Genomic DNA, 21,012 nt, shown 5'->3' on the forward strand with positions numbered 1-21,012 from the left:
GGAAGAATTTTCAGCAGAGCAAATTTCAATGCTTTTTTTTCTATTACAGCTTTGGTTAATTGGAATGCAGTTGAAATGGCATCTGACCCGTTTACTTTGTTATTTCATGTGCTATGTCACAAGATCAATCAGTGTTTTCCTAGAAAGAGGCTTAAAATGAAAAATAGAAACCCATGGGTCACAGCAGGCCTCAGAACTTCAGCTAAAAACCTCCGTTTTTTGGCTAAGTTGTGCAAGTATACAACTAATGCAAACATTATTTTTTATCATCAGAAATATCGTAGTCTATACAGAAAGACGATAAAAGCAGCAAAGGTTAAATATTATAGTGACCGCTTGAATGTGTCCTCAAATAGGCAGAGAGAATGTTGGTCAATTATAAATGACTTTAGGCATTCTCACAAGAAAGTTTCAGAACCAGAAGTAAGACCAAATAATTTAAATGATTATTACTGTAATATTCCTCATTTATTGCTCAAGGATGTGAATATTGATCCTTTGCATTATATTCAACAAGTGTCAGTTCAAAATTCTTTTTTCTTTTATCCTATTAGCCTTACTGACGTTAAGGATGCAATCAAGAGCTTAAAAAACCATAAATCAGCTGGAGCTGATGGAATATCATCAAAATTACTACTCCTTTTGCCTAACTCAGCACTGAATACCTTAGCTTCTGCCATAAACAATTCCTTTCATAATGGCATCTTTCCAGCATATAGTGATTATCCCTCTTTATAAGGGTGGAGATTTGAGTGAGCCTTGTAATTTCCGTCCAATTTCTATAATATCTACCCTCTCCAAGATAGTTAAAAAGCTTGCAAAAATCAGAATTTTATTTTTTTTACAACATAATTGCATTTTATCTGCAAATCAGTTTGGATTTCAAACGGGAAAAGGGAACTCATGATGCTGTTTTCGACTTTCTGGAGGGTGTCTTTGTGTCCTTAAATTCCGGAGAGTCCGCGGCGGCAGTGTTTTGCGATTTATCCAAGGCATCCAAGGCTTGATTGTGTAGATCATGGAATACTGCTGTCTAAGCTCAATAATTATGGTTTTAGAGGTGTGGCATTGCAATGGCTGGAATCCTATCTGTCTAATCGTACCCAAAGAGTTACAGTATCTAGATGTTTACCCGATTCCAGATCCCTTAAAACTGGAGTACCTCAGGGATTAGTGTTAGGACTACTATTATTTTTGCTCTATGTAAATGATTTGGATTCATTAAAACTGCAAGGCAAAGTGGTTCAGTTTGCTGATGATACCACTATTTTATGGAATCATAAAGATTCTGATAATGTTAGAGCCCAGGTTTTTATTTTTAGGCCTTATGTTTAGTGAAAACTCCCCCTTGCGAAACAAAGAAAACTGTAAGTTCCTTGGTATAACCATTGATGGTCACCTTCGCTTCGAAGATCATATCCTAAGTCTTGCATCAAAATCATCCTCTGGATTCTTTGCAGTAAGAATGGCAGGGCATGAGCTGGGAGAGGTAGTTGCACGTTCAGTGTAGTTTTCTCTTATTGAGTCCCATCTTCGTTATGGCTTGCCTTTTTGGGGTTTAAGCAACAAGGGATTATTAAGCATAATTTTTGTGATTCAAAAAAAGGCAGTTAGATACCTATGTTCCGCTGGGTTAAGAGATTCTTGTAAGCCTCTCTTTATATCTCAAAAAATCCTGACTCTTTTTTCTCGTTTTATCTTAGAAACAGCTACTCTTATTCATAAATGTCCTAAACCTCCCTCTAACACTGGTTATATAACTCGCCAGGTTAACGATTTTCCCTTACCAATCCCTACATCCTCACTTATATACCTTAGCAAAAAAATTTACAACCATGTTCCTCTACGTATCAGACAAATTTTAGAAGTTAAGAAATTCAAAAAGAAATTAAAATCACTTTTATTATCCAGGGCATATTATAGCCTTGACGATTTTTTTAATGATACCTTTTGACTTGTGCTCTAATATCATTTTAGTGTTTTAGTTCTGTTTCCTATTAAATAGTTTAATTTACTTCTTTAAATTCTGTTTTATTGACAGCTTTACTTATTTTTTAATCAAATTTATCAAAAACATGTTTTTTTTTATCTTTCCACTTTATATTTAATATCAATCTGTTTCGTTATAATTAATTTTGGTAATGTGTGTAAATTTTATGGTAAAATGTTTTAGATATTATGTTTGTTTCAAATTTGAAATTTAAAGTGAATTTGGATTTTTTTAGTTTTTAGGATGCTTGTACACAAGATTTTGTTTTGTCTTACGTAATATAGCACATTTTCTTTCTTTCTTTTTATTTTCTATCCGTACATGTGCAGAAAATTTTGAGGTTAAAGAACCAGTATGAGTTTAAATAGAACACATCAAAACTGATGACTCCTTAATTCCCTTAACATCTAAAATTCCCAAAGCTCTTGATATCAGAAGTCCACCATTTTAGTAGTATTTATTGATTTACAGAAAGCATTTGATACAGTTCACTATTCAAAACTTTGTTTAGAACTAAATGAATGATATTGGAACAAATACTATTTAATCTTTACATTAATGCTATGTCTGATTTGGACAAAAATGTGCGAGTTTATTACAAGAATAATAATCAGCTTTTTTTAAATCACTTTTGGTTTCCAAACATACAATTTAATTTTACTGATTTAAAATGAAAATATTGTGTTTCTTCTCTCCCAGAAATCCTATTACCGATCTAAAGGGTGTCACAATATGATTTTCTAATTCTTTAAAACGAAAATTGAAAACAGAATAAAAACACTCATATATTTTTAAGTTGTATATATCGTGAAAGAATTTGTTTAAATTTATGTCAATTTAACCCCCTACCAATATAGTAGGTACGTTTTTCTTACTGCCTGAAGTTTAGCAGGTTATTTATCAGTTTACGTATCCACTGTTATCAGTGAAAATATTCTTGTTCTGCCAACATTTTCTGATCCTACCGACTGCGTCAATTTTAATTATAGTTTTGATTATAACTGATGGTAGCCATAAAGTGAATAACATTTTCTGGTTCAGTTTTTTTGATACACTAAGCTGGACGTTCTAAAATTGAATCATAATGAACTCCAGTAGCTTTCAACGATTCGTCAAATTCGCATGTCTTTGAACCCATTAGAGTTTGAATGAATGAATCTCTATTTGACAAAAATACAACTACAGTTGTACAGTAAAGCGTACAATAAAATGTAAATTTAAGCATCGTCAAACCAATAGGTAAAAAATTTATTGAATTTAATAATAAGGTTATTAATGGTAGTTTATTAATAATCTAACATCGAAAACTAATCATAAAAGGCAAAATAACCATTAAATAGTGTAATTATTGATAGTTTATAAATTCTTTAAAATTTGTGTTTATAGAAAATGCCTAAACGACTTACACATAAATAGTACAAAATAGGAATAAATACAATTAGTAGTAATTCTACTAGGATAAGCATTAGTTTGTAGGCCATGTACCTCAGTCATACCCTATATATTATATGGACTTTTTATTGTGAGTTTAAATTTATTGAAGTTTGACTCGGAATCATCAAGAAATATTAAATTATTGCTAGGAAGATTAGTTAAGGTGATGGTCTCAGTAATGAATATACGGAGAAGCGTAGATCTTGGATAAAAATCAGTTTTGCTGATCATACCGATATCTTATTTTAAGACTCGGAGATAAAAATTGAAGGCAGACATTTTTAATTTTTTTCAAAGCAATGTACTAATGGTGAGCCGCAGCAAACCCAAATTTGTACTATTTACATCAATGCCAACTAATCTGCTTGACTTTAAGAAGTTTACGTTAGGATGTTAAATGGCTTTAGAGTAAGTCTAAAGAGTACCGAGGTATCTTTGAACTGAAGCAACTGAAAATAATCTCTAGGGAAAGGCACCTCCATGTAGGGTAGAACAAGTCACTTATGTAAAGTTGAAAAAGTGCAAAAACATTAAAAAAAGTTGGTATACCACAATGATTTTCGTTATGCAGCTGAGCAACTTTTTAAAGGCACCTAAGTTTTTGATATAGCCCTTCTTTAATTAACAACATTTTTCATCTAAAGTTTGGTATTTCTAGCAAAATATATCAAGCTAATTAAAACCAACCCAAATTTCTTAGGCCAACCAAAATCTACTAGTGTTTACCACTCAGCAGTTATGATAGAGAAAACCTAAAAAATTGAGATAGGCTAACAAGAATAGATATGACAAAATGCAGAGCAAACCTCCCAAGTGCACATTAATTAAGCCTTGTAATTTATCAAGAAGAAAATCAACAAGCAAATTCGTTAAGCCTTTCAGCTATGTAAAAGCAGTAGTATAACACATATGCAGAGCTTCCATAAATAACACCTTCTTGTTGCAACTGGAACCGGCAAATGAAGTACCACCTGTAAGAGAAAATAAAAATTAAGGAAATTGAAGAAACATGGAAATCAAAGGAACTGCATGAACGTTACACAACATCTCTTCTGCCAGAAAAATTGGACAAACAATTAACAATTCGAGAAGCAATCTCATGGTATAAACGGAAGGATTTTTGAAGGACATACAAGACCAAGTAATCTGCACCGAAAGCTAAAGAAAGTTTATCCTACATCAAAAGGTAAACTTGGAAATCAAACGAACTTCATGAACGTTATGCAACATCTCTTCATGCAAAAAACATGGACAAACTCAATTACTATTGTCAACGCTAAAAGCAATCTCAAGGTAGAAACTGAACAATTTTTGCAGGACATACAAGACGTTTGTCATATGTCAAGAACTAGTATTCGATATAGACTCTTCATGACAAATCAGAGATTTTATAGCATTTGTCATGAAAGTGCTCATATCCTAGCTCCGCGCGATAACAAGCAGACATGCCAGGCAATCTGTTAATAGATATAACCAAGTGTAAAGCCTATGTCATACTACAAATACGACCCAAAAGACTACGTGGAGAATGGTAACGTAACAATATACTAGGACAAACTAGTGATTATAGATGACAAGAAGGTGGCACGGATTATTGACATGACTATACCCTATGACCAGAACATAAAAGAAGCACAAGCAGAAAAAGTAAATAAATACATAGAACTATCTCACGAAATCAAAGATATTTACCTATTAAACGAAGTAACTCATCATCCACTGATAACCAATAGGAAAACTTGAACTGTCAGTTGCTGTAATTCGAAATTGTCGTACTGTCTGACGAGAACTGATACAAGACTGAGGTTTTGATCAACTGATCGCGATCTAGTCATGCCAAACCTACCTTAAAGGGTATAAAGTTTTTTGGAAAAGTTTGAACTAGACAAGTGTAAGATCATAAATATAGAAAAAGTTTTTTACCCGAAGACGCATAAATAGGGAATAGGAGGCCTATAAAGAGTAATACGGGAAAACCCACTTACTAGTATCTTGGATACGAGCAAGCCAAAAGAACTGAACACAATAAAATAAAGGAAAACCTCAAAAAAAGCATCTCGTTAGAGTTAAACCGGATTATCACGAAGGTGTATTTGACAAGTATACCAATACTGAAGTACTTGGAAAGTCGACCAACATATTTTGTCCTTTACAAGTAAAAGCGTGCACACGACGTGTACGATTAACAATTGGACCAACAAACAAATACACCAGGACACTGGTTTATTGAACATTCCAGGGTAACCACGATGGATAGCCGTAATATCGTCGAGACTTCTGCAGCTTAAATACGGAATGAATAGTAGTAGCGAACTAAATGAACAATTTTTGGACGTATCGCGTGAATATGCCAGAAATATAGACCTGAACAGACTTGTCAAGTGTACGCAGTGGCGATTCCTTCGACTTCGCGCGATTTTACCGACAGACGACGAGAAAACGGCCAGCACTCGTCAGTGATAAATAATTGCACAAGTAAAGCATTTACACGATATGACAAGTGTACGCAATTGACAAATATTGGCCAAATACACCACCCGTGAGAATTTGGCTTAAGAAGAATGTCCAGGACCAATCTAACCAGCAAGGCCATATTTAAAATTTTCAACACCACGGCCATACTAGTACTCACATAGTTTTTTAGAATGATCTTAATCACAGACTCGATAACGTTATAAGGAAGACGAGAACCAGGATGACTCTAGACCAAAAACACCATCCTAACTAAAGCACACTCAAAAAGACGCTTCCTGCGTAGTGACCTAACATTTCTCCATCGAAGTATGTTCCTGGCAGATATAAGATCGACGCTGCTTAACCAAGTAGGCGAGTGAGAAGAAAAAAAAAAGAAGAAATATGGAACAAGGAGGAGAAACATCAAGAATGGCAAGGAAGAGCGCTGACTGGGAAACACTCTTATGAACTCAATCAAACTTTTCAAGACCAGATACTCAACACGAAATACTATTTAAGGCCTATTGTAAATGGCCCTAAAAAAGGATATGATAGATGTATAAAGTACATAGAAAAATGAAAGACAATCAAACATGTCACGGCAGCCTGTAGTTTGTATGCCGAAACCGACTATTTACACTTATGCCACATGAAGACATTATCGCCTAAGGTATCCTACTATAAGTACGTGCCAAGCCAGTTATTGACACCAACAAGTTGATGATCTTGTATCAAAGGCCTACCGATTACTGCGTACCCTTTAACAAATCTGACATTATTATAAGGGATAAGGAAACAAAAAGTCATCATCGCAGACACGGCAATATCGGCATTACCTTAAAAGAAGAGGAAGTACACCGAGCTGGCAGACGAGAACAAGAAATTGTGGAACCTGGACAGAATTACCACAATTCTTGAAGTTCATGAACTTCAAGAATTCTTTGACAACACAGACCTCTCCATCGAGCAAGAATTATCTTCGACAAAAATCTCTCGCCGTGGAATTTGGCAGCACAAGGACCACCTGTAAGCCGAAAAACTGATAATAGGGTGATAGAAAAGTAGAGAAGCCAAGTTTTACGGTCAATATCCTAATAGTCTAATCTTGAAACCGACATCCAACTCTCGGTTCGATATTTCCAGAATGGCGGTTGTGTTAGGGAGGTGCTGAGATTATTCGACACATATCATCTTCTTGTACTTACCTGGCACCAAGACAATATCTAGAACATCACAAGAAGGTTGCCTGGATCATCCACAAATGAATACAACGATATTAAAAATGCTTACCAGAAAAAGTTCAAGAAACTGAAAATATCAAAATCTATTGGGATGCAGACATCATCATGGACAGGATGGTTGACCAGACATTAATACTAAACAGATAAAAGGAGCCTGCTTATATATTAGACTCAATAACGTGAGACGAGAATATATGAAACTGGAGGACAGAGAAACTAACAAACTACACAAGACTAGCAAGAGCTCAAAGCTGTATACCAACTAGCAGTAATACGAATTACATCAGTCATAGTTGCCTGTAATTGGATTGGAGACAGACAGCTTTAGCAAACTCTGGAGAGTTCTCATGACTTGCAGGTACTTGGCAACGTCGTGATATTGATAGTTTTGACACGAATTGAAAAATTTTAAATTTTCCTGGGCACTATTTAATTTTTCTAGACAATTTTAAATTTCTATTTTTTATCCAGGAATCACAGTGTTTTAAATTTTTAATCTAGATACCTATGACTAAAAAATAAAAAACTGAGCTCTATTATTTAAATTAAATCATTATGCTCTCAACAGATATCGATATCTACATAAAGCAAATTAGTAGAATACCTTCTAATGCTTCACTTATAGAGATTCAATTCTTTTAATTTGGAACAGGAAAGTCACTGCAAAGCCGGTATCATCAATGAAAGAATTTACAGACAAATTCCCAGTTATACAAGTCATTTCAGGCTAAAAAAATCTGTGATTTAAATTTGTAAATCTATAGAAAAACAAAAGTTTTAGTCAAAAAATGTGAATTTTCAATAATCGTTAATTATACTAGATTATTTTTTGTTGTGTGTAATAATGTGTAAGTCTTAACTTATTGTCCCGGTTATGTTAGAGGCTAATTTAGATATTTAGATAAATAGGTCTGAGGATGCCTTATAAAACGGCAAAACACGTGTCACCTTGAATATATTTTAGATGCAAGACTTTTGACTAAAACTCGTTTTTTTTTTTATATTTAAAACAAGCCTCTTCGAGAATTATGGACGATTGATTTTGTCATATTTGTGAATTTACATTAAAACTAAATAAATATTTTGTAGTATATTATGCAACATACATACCAAAACTATATCTGATGTAAAATATCCTTCATCTACATAAGTCCATAAGCTGAAGAAGATTTGAAGTTAGCCAACAATTTACGGCTGTTTTAATCTATGTTTGATATATTTTAAAACCAACCCTTTTGAGGCTTTGTATACCCCCTAACGGCTAAACCTCAGAACCCTTCTCCAAATTTATTTTACAAAATCCTTGCCCTGAAGGAAACATTTCTAGTGAGGGTGTTATAGAATATAGATTAATAAGCTGCCTTATATGTACCATTATTTTCTGTCAGTAATTTAGTTGATATTAATAGAGAATATAGCCTTAATAAATTATTATGAGAGATTTGATGGCAATTTGATGGTCGAGATAATGATCAAGTAACGTAAATCGAAATTTTGTTTTTCATATGATTCACAATCGAAAACAAGGAGGTATCGTTTCGAGTGTCATTTAATACATTTCCTATTGACTTTTAAAGAGGGCACAGACTTTTGATATTGGTGATAAGAAGGAAAAAATTATATCACGTATAGAAACTTATGAGGAAGCACTTAGATATAAGATTTTAATACAACGCATTTGTATATTTAAAAAACGAAAATCGGTGAACGTATTAGAGATTTTAATTTCTTTATGTAATATTGTATTAAATTAAAACAGAAAAAAAAGATAATAGGAGTTACTTATATTGAAAATTTATATTAATTTTGCATGTTGAAATTTCATAGGTGTTAAACTTTGATAGAAAGGAATAATCAAGTCTAAAGACTATCAAATTTTGATAGTTATGATAACTTTTTTATTTTATTTTACCAAAAACTAATTCGTATAATGAAGTACTTAATAACTCGTTCTAATATCTATAAATATAAGCCACAGTGGCATATATTACTGGAGGGTTAACCTGTACACCTTTTGCATACTTAATAAGGTTTTATTACTCGCTACCTATTCGAAATAGTAGTCTATTTAGTGTAGTCTATATAAAGTACCTCACCACATTATAATAAAGATTCAAAAGGAAAATTAGAAAATTATTAAAACAACTTTTTTTTTTATTAACTCACACTCTTGCATGTAAAATAAACCAATCAATTTATCCGAAAAACAATTCATGACAACATAGATTTCTTTATATCTGTCACATAAAACAAAAAAGTCAATTTTAGAAGATTAATTGGATCTATTCCCCTTCCAGAAAGTTCCCACTTCTTAGATTAATTTTTCGATATATTTTCTTTATGTGTTTTTGTGTTTTTACCGACAGAAGTTTCCGAGGCAGCTCATACGAAAAAATATTGAGTTGGGCATTAGTGCCGCTCAATTTAATCAAAACTGAAATAGTTCCTATAATAAAAACGGTAAATTAGGTTTAACTGCGTATAACATTTTCACATTTTTTCTGGTTTGTTCAATAACGAACCACTTAACTTCTATCGTAAGTATGAAAACAATACCGGGAATTACCTACATATATTAATTGCATGCCTTAAAAAGTAAATGATATATTACCATTATGTACATACGTAGTTTGTAATTTAATAGAAAACTTCTGAAGTATATATAAACATCAAAATGATCTAAGGAACACTTAGAAAAATAGTTTTTTTCGCCCTATAAATTTTTATATATTTATTTTTTCATACGGAATAAATACTACCTTTAATATTAAGATACCAACGAAGTAAAATAAATATTTGGGTACAAAAAATCATGCCAGAACAGCGTTTTTTGCTACTTGCACATTTTGTCAAAATAACGCAGATTATAATTTTTAAATTCTAAAGCAATATCGCATTTTTCTGTGGTTCCAACCGAACAATTATGATTTATTTTTTATTCAATAAAAATGGAAAGACGACATTTAACTCGAGAGGAAATGCTAAGAGCAGTCGAAATGCTTGAGGCAGGAACAAGTCAAAGAGACGTTGCAAGAGCTTTGGATACATCTCTTAGTGTAATGTGGACAAGATATAGAGAGACAAATGATGTTAGAGAACGGCGTCAAGGCTCGTCGCGAGTTACCACACCTGCCCAAGACCGTTTTATAACTTTGCAAGCTCAAAGAAATCCCGCGGTAACATCCTCTGTTTTGGTTCAGCAGCTCTCACGAGTGCATAACGTCGAGGTTTCAGGTCAAACTATTAGAAACCGTTTGCATGAGAGAGGACTTCATGCCCGAAGACCCCTAAGGGTTCCTCGGTTAACTTTAGGAAATCGCGGTGCAAGATTAACGTGGTGCCAAGAACATGTTAATTGGAATCAAGAAAGATGGGCCACAGTTCTTTTTACGGATGAGTCTCGATTTTCATTTTATCCTGATTCTGGTAGAATTCGTGTCTGGAGAGAGGAAGGAAATGAAAGTCGTTTGCGTCATGCCCGGGAAGTAATAAGGCAACGTGGTGGATTACTAATGCTTTGGGGTGGCATTAGACTTGACGGAAAAACGAACCTCATTTTTGTGGAAAATACAATGACTGGAATAAGTTATAGGGATAATATACTACTGCCTGTAATTGTTCCATATTTACGCGAAATGGTCTCAAATTCGTTGTTGCAACAAGATAATGCCCCACCACAGCGAGCACGGCTTGTACGAATCGCTATTGAGGAAAATCAAATCAATCTTCTACCCTGGCCCTCTAACTCACCGGACCTTAATCCAATTGAGCATGTTTGGGATTGGTTAAAAAGGCAACTTCTTCAACGATTTGACTTTTTTCAAAGCGCTCTGGAGCTTCGTCTTGCTGTGACACATGTTTGGGAGGAGTTGCCCCAAGAACTAATTAATAATTTAATTTTAAGTATGCCTAGGCGATGCCAAAATATTATTAATAATAATATTTTTTATAGAGGTGGACCATCTGGCTACTAGTTTAATTTGTATTTGGTAAATTTTTATTTTTATAATTTTTTTTCATAAACGTTAATAAATGGGATTTTGTTCTTTATTTTTATTTGGGCCCTAAATTATGAGTAAATTATAATCTACAAAAAAAAGTTAATAATTATATTGTTATTTTATTCGAATAATGTAAAAAAATTGCAATAATTAAATTTTTTCCAATCTTCTCAAAAATATTAACATATTTGTATGTGTTCCCTAGACCATTTTGATATGTGTATGAATAAAACCTTCTGAGATATCATAAAAAATAATCTTCGAAGTCAGTCGAGTTTATAAACGTTTATATAAAATAAATGTATGCGGTCTATGTATGAAAAAGTGTCGACGAAAAAGCGGTATGATTATCATAAAAAATGTAATAATATATTCGCGAAGTTCGGGTAAATATTTTGTTGGAAATGGCTTGGTTTTGACATTAAACTCTTTGGGGGAAAAACTTATGATGGTATTTTTCTTAATAACGGAGATTTTTTGGAATTCGATTATATTAAGAAAAGTTGTGATGGATTAAATGGCTTTTTGGAAAATAGGAAAAGTTCACTTTATGTTATGGTGCAGCAAAGAAACATAATTTTATGAAAGGGTGAATAGAAGTTATTGATCAACTAATGTAGGAGAGGAGGGAGGAGAATTTAAAAAAAAAGAATGACAACCGGTGATCAAGAACACTTCGAATTAAATAAAAAAACGAAAACAACTTAGAGTGGTTAACTTGATAGTGATTAATGTGGTAATAAGTGCTAAAAATGGTTTTCATTTATCTCTATGCAATAATAAAGATTTTGTTGGAATCTATGCCTCATATTTTCAGGCATGTCCTGGGTTGTTTGTCTACATTCAATCGTAATCCGCTCCTAAACAACTTCAATTAATTTTATACTAAAAACTCAATGGCACATCGTCTGCAGATCCACTGATCTGGGAACAGTACGCGATCCGAAAAACAAATAATTAATAACAGATTTGGGTTAATAATTGTACTTTGGGAGATTTGTTCGCAAGACTCCAACCTTCTTATAAAATCGTCTTGATGAATTCATTGACTCTTCATGAGCACAAGTTTTATCTTGTATGGATGCAATTTATTCTCTTTCAAAATTCTTTGTACTGTTGAGGGTGTAAATACTAAAGAAATAGCCAGTTAATAAGTGCTTTGGGTGTTGTCAAGTGCTACTATTTCTGTCTTAAAACTCGGGTTTAATTTGTAACTGGTCGATTTTTTAAGTTTTTCCCGATCCAGTTTTTCCAACTTTTCTTTCAACTTAGCCATTTTTCCTGGGTGTAACGCATTAAATAACTGAGCCCTAGCTCTCGCAATGCTGCCATTTTGGAAATACAGTTTTGTTATTTCTACTCTTTCTTGGATTGGTTGAAGGTGGATTGGAATAGTTGGAAGTGGGTGGATTTCAGACATGCCCTCCTCTACACCCTTAAATTGTACAAGGTGTCCTAAATTCGAACCTCACCATTGGGATCTCTTTAACTAGAAGAGATACGAGGTCGGTTGAATTGAGGCAAAATTGCGCCGTTGTTAATGTTTATTATGAAAAAAAAAACACTTATAATAAATGCAATTTTTCATTTTCAGAGTTTTCAGATCTGGTCTTGGATATATTAATTTAAAAAAACATATTTAAAGAAATTTGAATTAAAATTAATTAATAATATCCTCTTAACTTAAAAATAATATACATACTTATTGTCTTATTAAAAGGATGACAAACTCTTTTTGACAATTGATATAATAATTTATATTATCGCCAAATTTTTCTAAATAATATACGAATAAAAACCAAATATCAATTATTTTCTCTCTAGGCTAATTTTGTCAAAAAGTCGATAAAAAACTAGAATTAGAAAAATAAATTACAGCATATTTATGAGAAAAAAAAATTCCAGCGTTTAACGCTTTTAGTTTTTGAGTAATTAAAAGTACAATTTAGAAGTGTAAATCTATATTATTACTTGCCTTTACAGCTATATAATTTTTAGGATCATTGAGAGTTCACTAAGAATAATTTTTAATTGTATACAGTGCTTTTCTTTGAAGTCCCCCCCCCCCCCCCATTTATTTTTTGAACGGGTCAAAAAATTTTTGAAACTTGGCATAAGTAAATTGGTCTATAGATACTATTTTTCACTGTAAACTAGGTAGTTGTAAATTCCAAGATGGCGGCTAGGCGACATCTTAAGAAAAAATTTTAAATAGAAAGGAGGGTCTACCACACGAACCTCATTTTAAAGGTCTCAATGACCTGTCTTCAAAACTGTTTATTTGCTAAACTTGCGTGTATAACTAAAATGAGAATAAAAAGTGACATTCAACAAGTTTCAATTTTCTTATAAATCCAATAAAGTATTTTAATTACATATTTAAGGAAAAATCACAAATCGTTTAATTATTGACAATAATTAAAAATTATTTCTAAATTCGTAAATATAATAAACGTCTAAAAAGTTTCTAAAATATACAAAATCTATAATATTTTTCCTATCGACCGCTGAGAAAATTTTCATTCATTCATAAATACTCATTTAAATACTAAATATTAAATAAATGTGGGGCAAATTGTATAGGGCTTTAAAAGATATACTAAGAGACTGTCATGAGAAAAATGTGTCAACCAAAAATATATTTTTTTTACTTTAGGTCTCTAAGGGTTTTTATTTAGCTACGCTGCAAAAAAAATTTAATTTGCCGCAATACTAAAATTCTTTTGAGAATCCTACGAAGTCTTACGCCGATTAATTTTTTTCAATGTTATTTTTCAAGACCCTTCTTATACACCGCCCTTCAGTAGTAAAAAAATTATTTACTAAATATACATTAATTTACCAAAAATGACTCATCTTCTAGTTAACAAATACTGATAATATATCTACCACTTCACGATCAACAAAGGATGCAAGTTTTATTTTTCGATGAAAAGCAAATATACTATATTTTCTATTATTAGGAAACCCCGTTATTTATAGCTAAAAATACCCAGGTAAACACATTTTATGATAGCAATAACATATTTTGCTTTTAAGGAAATATACATTAACCCTCCATTAGTAAACCATACATAAAAAATGAAACCTATAATTTATTCATCTTATTGATCATTAAAATGATTCATTAAGGCAGAGAAATATTAAAAGGGATAATAGAATATCCATTATAATAATTTTTTTATAAAAAAACTTGTAATTTTAGATAAATTTAAGGCGGACTTAGGACATGGAGTTACGATTAAAACTTGTTTGACTATGCGTTCAGGCGCATTTATTGATAGATGTTTAGGCATTTCGCACTGGTTTATTTTATAACTTATGAGACAATCGATCACTTTGTACTCCTAAGATAAATATTGAATAAAAATTATGCATTAGAAGTTATAAATCTTCTTATCATATCTGCATTTCTTTTCGTTATTATTGCTTGGTTTTCTTTAATTCTTGCTCATCTGTTTAATTTAGGAATAGGAACTGTAATAGATAGGAATCAATGTGCATAACGTAAATATTAGACGAAAAAATGTGCTTACTATTTTGGCGCATAACAAGAAATTATTTAAAACGATTAATTGTTTAAAACGATTTTTTTTACTTAATTTCACATTACGTTAAAATAAAGTTAAAATCAAGCTGTTTTCGTTTGGGTAATTATCTGTATTGATAAATTTTATTTTGTTTTGGGGAATTTTACATTATATTTATGAATTAATTGAAAACAATAGTATTTACGATATGTACGTAATTAATTTTTAATTTTTGTTCCTAAAAAGCTATAATTATCTTATCTTTCTCTCTCAAATTTTTATCATTAATTAATCAAATCTTATTATTGTTGGTCACCCTATATTATAAGCTTTTTTTTATAATTAGAAATTCTTGGATTTTGTTTGCTGTTGTTAAATAATGAAAAACTCAAATATTTACTGGAATCTATTTGTAATATAGCTTTTAGTCTTATACTCTGTGATTTATTGCTGTTATTTCGTGGTGATTAATAATCCTCTTATTATTATATTTATTATTACTATGAAGTTCGGATCATTGGGGTTTATGATCATTATACAGGCCGATCAGGAAAGAGAGATCTCCACAAAACAAGGAAAAAGCAATATTATATATGTAGCTTTATTATACAGGATTAGGAAAAGAGGTAGCAAATAAATTGAATCCTTTTACTCATTATGCAAAAGTTAATGATAGTTTTTGAGATATTTAAATTGCTCTGTTTTTCTCTAAAAGGTAGACGGACTTTGGTATGCTTTAAAAGTCAGTTTCCAAAAAATCTACTGTACATATTTTTAAACCTTTAAGCAAAACCGTTAAGCTTCTTCGAAAAATATTTGGGCTACATTTGTCAAAATTTTCTTAAAACTTTCTTATTACCTAAGCTAGCTCACAATCTATAAATGCTTTCAGAACTGCTTGACACCGTTTTGATAATTTATTATGAATAGTAAAAAAAGGACTTTACATTTCACAAATCTTGTTCGAAATGAGAGCCTTTATTGCTGATACAAGCTTGGCAGCATCTTCTTATTTCCGTCTTTATTGTTTTATTTCGGATCTCCTGGACAGAGTTGGTTATTCTTTAGATAAGATCTTCCCGGATATTTACTGGGGTTGCATAAACCAGTGCATATTTCAGTTCATACCATATGCTATAATCAAGAGGGGTTAAGTCAGGGCTTCGGGCTGGCCAAAGTATTGGACCTGACCTACTAATCCAATGATTTGGAAAACGTTCATCTAGGAACTTTTGAACTGAGAGCCGACAATAAGGTGGACAGCCATTATCGGCATTATTGGCTTCATGTTGAAATATCATTTATCCCCAAATGGTGAGAGGAATATCGTCAACAAATCTCCTCGTTTAAGTGGTCTGGGAAAAAATGTGGTACTATTATATCAGGGCCCATCTATATATAAGTCCCATCCGGACATTTACAGGAAACTTTCTTTGAAATTTAGTTTCTCTTATTAAACGGGGGTTTTCTTCGATCCAATAATGCAGGTTTAGAAAACAAATTTTTGTCTCGTCATCAAAAATGATTAAAGTAAATACTGAATGGAATTTTTAAAGTGGGTTTTTACTATTCATATAAATTTACAAAACGGTGTCAAGCAATTAGATCAGCATTTGTAGGCTGTGAGCTAGCTTAGGTAATAAAAACCTGTTGACAAATGTATCCCAAATATTTTTCGAAAAATAACGACTAGAAAGTGTAATATTTTATTTTAAAATTAGAAAACTTACACTTTGCATTTACAATTTACCTATATATAGTTATAACTTTCGAATTTTTATCATTATAACGTATTGGGCATGTGTTTTGCTTTAAAGTTTAAAGATAGACAGCGGATTTTCTGGAAACTGACTTTGAAAACTATTAACTTTTACATAATGTTTAGAAGGATTCAATTTACTTCTTCCTAGGAAAGAGGTTCCCTATCGTATTTCTAAAGAACGTATCCAATTACCAGTAACCCTGTGTAATAAGGCTGCATATATAATAATGCTTTTTCCTTGTTTGGTGGAGATCTCTCTTTCGTGGTCGGTCTGTATAATGATCATAAATTCCAATGATCCAAACTTCACAGTAATAATAAATATAATAATAAGAGGATTATTAGTCATAACAGCAATTATTCACAGAGTATAAGACTAATAGCTATATTACAAATATATTCCAGTAAATATTTCAGTTTTTCATTATTTAACAACGAAACATCTTAAGAATTTTTAATTGTAAAACAAGAAGCCATTGAGAATTGAATTGTCATTGAAATGTATTGAAAACTTTCGGATAATGCATATTAGGGTTCAATATACTTCTTACTCTCTCGCCTGCAACCGCATCATTTGTTGCAGAATCCCTAAGAAAAGGTTTTCAAAAGGAGACCGATTATGGTTAATAATCAATAAATAAATGGTATTAAGAAAAAAATTGCGCTATATGGAAAACAGCCTTTAAATTTAATACCCTGGTGAAAACAAATGCAAAATCTGCTTGTCTACCTAAGGTTAACTATGTACGGTGCTTCTTGGTGCCAGGCACTCTATCAAATAAAGTAAAGAGCTATTCCTAAGCATGCAATGCACAAAAAAGCTAAAATGAAGGACATGATATGTAAACTAAATCTTAGGATTTTATGTGTTACATATGTAGGAGTGAGATGATTAACCTTTTGTTCTCGGTATGGAAAGCACAGGCAAGAATTATGGACAAGATTAATTTTTTTAGTTTCAACTTTACAGCAGTCAACCTAAGATAAAATGAAAAATTCAACTATTAAATATTTAGTATAATTTAAATGGGTATAAGAATTTTAATTTAAGATATACAGAGGTCATTTTTTTCAAGTCAGGTGGTTCGAAATTTTGGCGAACGTCAAAAGTACTCTGCAAATTTCTCGCTTATTTTACAGATAGAATAATTTTTCCATTTATATAAAGACTTAAGAGGTTAAATTTGGCTTTAATGAAATCAGATCCAGTTATCATACATTCCAGATCCAGTAATTTACATTAAGCAACAAACCTTGCCTAAATGCGAGTTCTCTATTCACAATACTAGGCCTAAATGCAAAGAGAAGCTGAGTATTATCAGCATAAACGTAAATGGAACGAACTAATGATAACAAAACTGACTTATAAATAATAAAAAAAGAGCTCCATGAAGAAGCAATTGATAATCTAATTACAACGATCTCCACACCCTGCTTTATTAACCTAAGATACATCAAGAACATCTCATGATTGATGAGATTAAATAGCTTCCTGTAGTCAAGCAATACACGACAGGAGGTAAGTGCGCTTTAGAACAATGCGTACTGTGTAGATCCATGTACTTCATATACATTTTTTCTATTTTGATATTTACTGATTTATGGATTATGGAACACTAAAGGTATAACGCGAGTGGTTGACCCACAGCCGTTGCATTGCACTTTTCCTCTTATGATAATAATAGTTTCTATTGCCATAAAAAATCCCAATAAATAAATTTGTCTTGCCTGAAACATTTTTAATATTAGTTGTAAAAAATTAATATTTTTTTTATATTCTTCCAAGATTTTATTGATCTACTTTTAACTTTCGTATTATATCGTACATATGTATGTGTGAATATACCACACCCGAGCCATTAGCCTTATTTATTATACAATATGGGACACTTTATGATGACGATTTATGGATGAGGAGTGTATGTGTTAGTTTTAAGTTTTAAGTAAGAGTTTTGCTATTAAAAAAGAAAAGGGGACATTCGAATTTTAGACAGCGTCTACGACGCATTATTTCTGAAGAGAAATTTGTTCTGTTTTATTTTAAGATTTTTCATTTTATTAAATCATAATTTAATTAAAACTCGGTGTTTTCTTGCAATATGTACATTTATTCTTGTTTTGGAATTTATTAAGAATTCTGTTTCCCGATCAATCAGTAGAATAATTTTAATTCCCTAAGAGTCATCCTTAGGGATAAACAACACGAAATTAATATTTTAAAAATATATAATATATTATATTGAATTTTGGAAAGCTAAATAAGCTGTTCAAATTTACGAATAAAGTATATTGTAACACACAGCAGACTTTATATAAATCCTTTAACCCGCAACTTAACTTGGGCACCGAATATACAAAGTTTGGTGGTGTACATGTAGCCTAGGAAACTACATAAACTAAGTAAAGTCGCCAGATAAAATACGGATTTTGTAATAATATAGCGTAACATATAGATTTAACCATAAACCAGTAACTTTTTAAACGAAATTTGAAACTATATTTTGACACGTTTAAGTTTGAAAAGGATTTTCTTGAATACGTACATTTTGAGCCAATAATCAATTCCTAGGGGGAATAATCTAATCTCTCAATAAGCATATTCAAATTGTGGCAAACTGTACTTCAGATAATGGTCTCACGATGCAAATAAGTAATATTTATAGTTGCATATATCGTAACAATCGATCAAATATGCTTGCAAATAGAACTCGCAGGGGAACTAGTTTAAATTGTACTGAAACTGCAATTGTTCCAGAAATTTACAAAGGCAAAATTTCTGTAATTATTTTGGCTTGCACCCACGTAATATAAAATAACTTTTGCGTTAATGGATTTGTGACACGGTAAGTGAACATGGCGTTATAGTTTAAAGTTTATTATCCAATTGATAGCCTGTCAAGATCCAAATCGCGAAGTAAGAAATTTGTTATTAGTTTGGAAAGCCAAGAACGGAGGTATACAGAATTTGTCATTATTTTTTAAATACATTACAGTTATTAATTAGTAAAAGAACGCAAGAGTTTCTAGTTTTTTTTGAAAGTTTAGTTTAGAAATTTTCAAAAATCTGAAGATGACTTTAGTCATACAAGAATTTGATCAACTGGCAATAAAAAAGTTATTTAATGATATTCAGTTAGGTTATGCACCTTAAAAAATTGTTGAAAATGGTTGATTTTTTATTAGAAGAAAAATAGACGTGCATTAAAAAATTGCCAAACCCATTTTCTTTAACGCTATTTTATTTAATTCATAATATATTTTTAAAAAATCAAAAAGGGAATTTAAGACTTATTAATGAAAAAGGGAAGATAAGATTGAGTAAATGTTATTTAGCTTAAATACAGAATTTAAATTAGCCTTCATTAAGACTAACAGTGTTCTGTATTTTTTAATGAACGGCATAAAAAATTAAAATAAAATAACCTGCTAAAAGTTGAAGATTATGCCTTAAATAGGTAGAAAAATATTTAATCTGAAAAAGGAACTTGTTGAAAAAGAATTAAATAAAAACAGAGATAAACTGTTTGTTAAAATTTTTGGTTTTTTTTTGGGTTTTTCTCAAGAATTTTTTTATTCTAAATCGAGTCATCCTGTGGACATTAACATTTAGAATAAGTGTTGTGTATTACAGTTACGCAGATTGGTAATTTAGTTGCTACTACTCTCGGTTTGTATCGAATTGACAGTTATCTTATATCTAACGAATTCTAGCTGATATTTCGTTATTGCTTAAGGACATTAACAAATGTTAACAATTTTCAGCTTCAAAAGAAATATATATCTAATAGTGAATTATTTATACAGTATCTGGAAAGGTGATCAGGTGACACTAATGTAAAGCCATTGTTTATTAATAACCATTTTAATGGCCGTATATATTTGGAAATGTTAGAAGCCAACATTCAACTCCTAATTATCGAAGAATGTAAAAAACAGTTGGATATTGACATTGTCACTAAGATGGGCTATGTTTAGGCTATTCCTCAACTTCTCAATCATGTCTTTTCAAATCACAGGATTGAATGAATATCTTCAATCAAATAGTTGGAGATATCTCTTGATCTAACACCGCTTCACTTTTTTTTCTAGGGTCTTTTAAAAAGTGAAAAAGAATAATCACCATTTCATTAAAGGAACAAAAAAAATTACACTCAAAGCATTTTTTATTCACTCTCAATAACTAATATTCAAGGACTTTCATTGTCATTTAACTGCAAGTTCTAATTTTATAGCCCTTTGAATTTCACAAATTATACAGGGTGATTTTTACTTATGCGCATAAATTTGGGAAATGATAGCTGATGAGTAATAATGAGTAATAATGAAAAAAAAATGTAGCAAAATATTTTTAGTTTTGGAGATATCCATATTTTTTTAAAATAAAAAACGTGTATTTTTTAACGTGTTTAATTAAAACTAATTTAAAGCAACTGTTCGAAGTTGTAGCCATTATTTTTCAATACAGACTTAAGCTCGTCGAATCCATGAAGACGTACATACATGCACGAGTCAAACCAGGCTGTAGGCGAATTGCGTCACTGGCAGCGTTTATGCGATGTCGTAGCTCTTGCTCAGTATCAACTTCGTTTACATACACCAT

Source organism: Anthonomus grandis, chromosome 3, assembly GCF_022605725.1.
Source record: "Anthonomus grandis grandis chromosome 3, icAntGran1.3, whole genome shotgun sequence".
NCBI classification, from domain to species: Eukaryota; Metazoa; Arthropoda; class Insecta; order Coleoptera; family Curculionidae; genus Anthonomus; species Anthonomus grandis.